Source organism: Lichenostomus cassidix, chromosome 19 (assembly GCF_008360975.1).
Source record: "Lichenostomus cassidix isolate B80296 chromosome 19, HeHo_3.0, whole genome shotgun sequence".
Classification (NCBI taxonomy): domain Eukaryota; kingdom Metazoa; phylum Chordata; class Aves; order Passeriformes; family Meliphagidae; genus Lichenostomus; species Lichenostomus cassidix.
Genome location: NC_139499.1, coordinates 4,434,405 through 4,440,878, shown reverse-complemented (window position 1 = coordinate 4,440,878; position 6,474 = coordinate 4,434,405).

Below are 6,474 nucleotides of genomic sequence, written 5' to 3'. Positions count from 1 at the left end.
TAGCTGGGAGCTGCAGTCTCACACCTGATCAGTGCCAGATACAGTGAAGGTCAGAAGGCCAAAGGTTGAGAAATCTGGCTTGCAAAGCAAACAGAAATGTTTCTGTTTGCAGACAGAAATGCTGACTGTACATAGAGCCACAGGAACTTCCAAACCACAAGAATTGCCTCTCACTGCTTCCCTCTTCATCTTCTGTTCCTCCACCACCAACCTCTTCTCTTTCTTGCTGCTGTTGGCCTGAAATTCTTCTTGCCTGAAGCCCCTGCTGTCTGAGACAGCCTACACACGTCTGCCTGAACACCTCTGCTGCTTTCAGACCTCGTTAGAAGAGAGATTAAAAAAAAAAGAGACACGAACTTGGAAGCTGGTATAAAGTTATACAGCTCTGCTGAAATCAGGGGAGTTAGGCAAATAAGAATTTTTCAAATGTCAGGGACAAATGTTTTGCTTTTTTTTTCTTCACGCAGTTTCTCTCTGCCTCTGTGGTTTGTTATCATTCAGCTCTACAGAGCTTTGTTTAACTCTAGGAAAGGCCATAGGAGTTGGAATTAGATCCAATTTTGTTTGCACAGGAGTGTGTGGCTAAGGCTGGGCCTTTGAAAAGGGTGTATTATACACTCTGGAGGTTTTGGGAGATCATTGTAACTATTGCTTGAGGGTCAGACAGTACCAGTCTCATTCTTCTCTTCTAACATCTTACTCCACAGGCAGGTCCCATTTGCCAGAATGAAGGACACAGTAAGAGAGTATCTTTCCTGAGAAAGGATAACTGTCACTTGTGCTGAGAGAACTCTAAGAGAATTGTGTTTTATGGGATGCCCAGGGCTCTACCCACAGATGGTTCTTGTGTAGGAACCATTCTCTCCCTCTATTCCAGCACTCCCCAGATCATGAGTAGAGCTGTATTTTGGGCCTTGGGAGTTCATGGGCTCCTTAGCAAAGAGATGACAGAAAATTGCTCCACTTTGTACCAGGTAGGTGTAGTTTTTGGGCTCTTAACAAAGTTGGGCTGGGTGGAGGAGGCTGTTCATCTGCAGCAGCAGATCAGCATTTCCTGATAGCTGGACACCTTCTGCCTGGGAGGAGAGATGAGGTGCTGGAGGACACAAGTTTTAGAAGAACAGATCTCTTCACTGCTACCAGCCCAGCGTAAATCCAGTCTATTCACAAGAGGGTAAAGCCCACCCCAGACTGTCCAGAAAACAAAATCAGAATGCAGTACTTTCTCTGCATAAATAACTAGCAATTCCTGAGGAAATGGGTCCCAGATTTCCCTATGAATTGGGGCCTTAAGTTCTGACATAGGGAGCTATTCATGGAGCAAATTCTAATTGAGTCAGGTTGTGCTTTTTCCACAAATTGTTTACCCTCTGTCTGGGTCTTTACTGGATTCCTGAAGGGACCTGTGTTGCACCCAGGTGCTGTGGGAGGCTAGGCAGATTTAGGTGAGCCCACTTTGCAAGCAGAAGTCAAATTCTAAGGGCAGGAAACATGTCTATGGTCCATAAGAGGGAAAGATCATATGGTCACCATCTGGGGCTCAGGGATGGCTCTCTGCACTGAAATAGCAGTTGCTGTGCCTTGCTGTGTTTCCTCAACAGCAACCAAATTGGTGACACTGGAGAAAATTAACCTGTCCACTAATTTCCTGATTATTTGCTATACATCCTCCATTGTTTTTAAAAAGAGAGACTGCAAGCAATCTGGGATCTCATCTCTGACAGGTGTGTGTTGTAGTGAGTGGAGTTATCCTGGTGAAATCTATGTTAAAAGAGAGAAACAGGCCCTATATTCTGTGTTGAAATTCTCTCATGAAACGTTTCCCAGAAATATCAAAGAATATTAAAGTTCTTTGGGAGCAGGGACTCTCTCATACTGTCTGTGAACGGTGGCCAACACAATGGGGCTTGCTTTTGGCAGAGACCTCTAGGAGCTGCAGCAGTACATGTAATAACACCTAACTACACCTCCAAGACATGGTGCAGGGAAGTACATCGTGTTAACTCACTTGAGTGCCTGCCTAACCTGTGATTTAGAGGGGCCCCTCCCTCAGCGTTCAAAGGAGGAAATGAAATCTTCCCCAGGGAAGAAGGATTCTGATCTTTCAGGGTCTGTGTCTATCGGCTTCGGAGGAGGAGCAGGAATCAGGACGCTTGGGTTCAGTTCCACATTTTGGCTACCTGGCCTTTGGCAAGCCACTTAATTACTCTGGTTTACAATTGCCCAATTGTCATAATGATTCTTTTCTTTCCCATAGCAGGGTGGGGATGGACAGAAGGAAAGCAAATTTTTCCTACATTTATGATTACAGAGTGCTTTAAAGTGCTCTGGAGAAAGGGCAAAGGGGCAGCAATGCACCACCTCCATCTCTGCTAGCTGATCCCTAAAAGAATCTACTTACAAGACAGGCTTGTTCACTGTCCTCAGTGGTAACTCTGTAAGGACATAGCTGCTTGAGGTAACCTTTTCCAGAGCATCCCAGTGAGTGTCCCAAATCCCTTGGGAAGTGAAGGAATCTCAGACTTTACATTGCAGAAATATACCTGCACCCTCACTGTGTTTGAAAACATCCGCATCAATTTTTTCCCCATGTGAAGAGATGAAATTACAGGGCCATCAGTGGGCCCAAGGAATTTAACACTCATAATAGCAAAATCTAGAAAATGAATATCCCATAACCAGCATGTCACTGAGCAGAGACATTTTCTCTTTATTGTAAAGATCACATCGAAACCCTCTGTAGACTTGCCTGATTCACTAGCCATGAAATCTTGGTCTCATCCTTTGATCTTTCTTCAGATACTACTTCATGTAAGAATAAGGCAGACTCCCTTGGCTTGCCTCCAGCAGGGAGAGACTAAGAGAGTTTCAGTGCTTCTCTGGGCTAATTAGACACTTGCAGGACCCCAGAGAAGTGTAATCCACAATTTTCCTTCACTATATCCACTCCTCTAAAAGCGTGGATCTTGGCCTTTACTTCAGCACTGTGAATTGTGGGGCTGACAGAGATTTCTAATCTCAAAATTACAATAAATTTCTAGCAAGGCCCTGTTCTTATGGAAGAGCCGTGGCGTGAAGATAGGTGAGCAGTGTCTGAGAAGGTTTGTAGATACCTGAAGTATGGGATGCTATGGAGGTAAAAAGCAAACTTCTTTCTTCTCTTAATTCACTCCATGGGCTGCACATGGGTATCTCACACATGGACGAGGGAAAGGCAGAGAAATTATCTGTGGGAAAAGCTGCATTCCATACCCTGAACCTCCACAACACATTTTTTTCCTGTCTGCCTCTAAGTTATTTTGTTTTCTTTCTGTATATCTAACTCCCAAGGAAAGCTCTTGCTGACTCAGCCTGAACCCTTTTCTGTTGAGTCACCTCCTTTAGCTTCCAAATTAAAAGGCCAATAATTGCCTGTATGTGAAGATTTAGACAATTGCTGCCTTTTAACCTCAGCACGAGCTGTATGTGAATTTCCTGCTGTTCTATGTGAAAAGCCTAACTTAGGAGAGATTGTAGTTAGAGACCAAACTATTGGATGAGCTGTTCTTCCCTCCACACGTGGGCCAGGGCTCCAGACATGCAGGTCCCCCAGTGCAAGATAAACCCTGCTGGAATGCTGCATTCCACACCGAAGACTTCTCCAGAAAGCTAAGATCTGCTGCCAGATCCCAGCTGCAGCCAGGAGCAGGAATGAATCCATCAGGCACAGGACAACCTGGTCCTGTCTGCTGTGAGCTCTTTGCATCTCACATGCTCAATCCAGGGGGTACTGAACCCCTTTGCCTTTTCGAGCCCCAAATTCCAGAGCTGCCCCAAAGCTTTGCTCAGCCCAGCTCAAATCTGTGCTCAGGAACAGCATCTGCCTCCTCCAGCTGCCCTACTGGGTAATCTAACAGTGCTTCCCCTTCCCAGGTCTCTGCCTTTCCTTCCCGTGCTCTCAAGCCCTCTGCTGTGATCACTTCCTCCTGCTAAAGCCTGATTCCTCTTGCTTCTACTATTGCCAGCCAAGATTTATTGTTCTCAAGTGACACTGATGCAGGACATGAACCTCATTCTATAAAGCCTTCAGTGTCTTTTGTTGCTGCATTGTATTGGGGCAGGCAACGCTGCCATCTCCAATGTGAAGTGGGAGGAAGGACATGCTCAAAACACAGAACAAACATGAGTTCCAGTCTGAGTTTGTACCTTATTTCTCTCTGCCTCTGTTCCCTGATCATAGCAACACACATGTGGCATTTCCCTTCCTGCCCTTGGTGCTATGGAAACAAGTAAGGCAGGCAGGGTGGTGTTTTAGGGGGATTTAGGGTGTTTTAGGGTAATGTCAGGGTGCGGCAGGCACTGTCTGCTCCCAAAGACGTGGGGAACTGACAGGAATAACGTGGCTGCAAGGTCAGGGTTCCCCCAGCCAGGGCCCATCCCACAGCCCTCAAGAGAGGCAGGCAGGCTGGCTTGGGAGTGGCAGCCAACTCCAACCTGCAGTCCAGAGCATCAGACAATTTTGTGGTGATGAGGCAGGTCTGACCTCAAGCCTGGAAGTGAATCCACAGGTCAGGATCAGTTCTAGTAAGGCTAATAATGGTCAGACATAATAATGGTCAGACACAGCCCAGTTATCACCAGGCAGCTCCACAGTGATGAGCTCAGCCTGAGGGCAAGCTGGGAAAATAGTCAATGGGTCAAGATCAACAAAGTCCCCAGACAGGCACTCTGTGTGTGAGCTGGGGACAGGCTCAGCTTGGCTCATTTGGTGACAGGAGAGCCAGGCTGAGCTTCAGTGAGGCTCCAGCCCATGGGCAGAGGGTGGAGGCTGCAGCTCAGACTGATCAGGGCCACTCAAACTTGTTAGTGCTCTCAGGCTCCTTATTCACATACTATTTCTGGCTCTGCCTCTGACTTCCAGGTGATTTTGAACAAATACCCTCTCCTGTGCTTCTCCATCTTACCTAAGATTCAGCTGAAAGGAAGACCAATACTGTCTTCTTCTCCAAAGCTTCAAATTAGTAAATAGGAGCAGTGAATGCAGCATTATTTTTCAGTACGCTTGTAATTGCAAGATGTGCACCTATTAGCAGCATGGGAGTCACAGCAGCTCCTCCACACAAGAATCTTTTATTGTTCACATGAGTAGCTTCTCATATTTTCCTCTAACAAGCTTCTGAGTATTTCCGGCAGAATTCCTGTGAGATTAAACATCATATAAAATGTATTTGTCTCACACAAGATACGACTTGCTTTTGAACCATCAGCAATCATCCCAGCAATTGCTAGGATACAACTGCGTTTTTTTAGTGTTATTACTATTTTTCCATTTTCTGTCCTGGATCTTGTAAGCCACCAGTCCTATCACTAATTATGCTAACAAGGTCCTGAGGTTGATTTAGAGGCTCTGTTATAATGCCAGCCTCTCCGTTTACATCTCAAGTATCGGCATGTTTATTGTAGATGTCTGTTAAGAGAAGCTACTTTTTCCATGCTTGTATGAAGAGTGAGAGCAGGAGCCAGAGTTGGAGGGGAGTAGTGCAAAATGACACACAGAAATGAGAAAAACCCAAATATCTGCTGCATCTGCATCCTCCTGGCCAAAGGACTGACATTGCCATGGCACACAGAGGTTTGCCTGGAGCTTCTTATGGACACCTAATGTTTGATTTCCTGCAGTCTTCCCCCAAATGCAGACCAAAGAGACTCCTGAAAGCAGAGATCACTGCTGAGGGCTGGCCCCCTGTTTGGTGTGTTGATAACTTTGCAGGGCTGATGTGTGTGTTAGTCACCCTTGCTGGTTCAGTGCTGATCTGAACGACAGAGGTTAAATAATTGCGAAAGCAGGGCTGATGTCATCATGGCGCCTGACTGGAGCTGGTACTTGGAACTGCTGAGAGAGATGGATTTGCTTTGCTTTTGCCCAGGAAAGGGGTCACACTGGGCAGGGCTTCTCACCCTTTCCTCAGCCCTACAGTCCAGTGCACAATGTCTGTATGACTGAGTCACTCCCACCTACCGTGAGGAGCTGAGCTGGAGACAACAGCTTCCCTCTGCACTCCTCTCTGCTTCTCCCTATCCCTCCCAGTCTAAAGGGACTGTGGGGACTTTTCAAATACAAATGTATGTACATTTGTATTTGTACATGGCCATCCTGTGTACACTGTACCATGTCAGGATCTGTTGTGTTGTGTATATACAGAGCTGTCTTGGACAGACCTGTTCCACTGACCACATCATGTGTGTATCACAGATAAGCTGGGCATATATCATGTCACCTTGTCTGTGTAGATGGGCCTTTTTTACTTACTGTTTAACACTGAGAATATGTCTTGGCTCTGTATGAGACATAAAAAATAAAGACAGAGCCTGCCCTAAAGAGTTTGTACTCTAAATGTCAGACAGAGAAAAGACAGGATGCGCTGTGGTGAGAGAAACTTCTGATGTGTTTGTAATTTAAATAGGAAAAAAACCTAAACTTGCTTCACAGGAAAA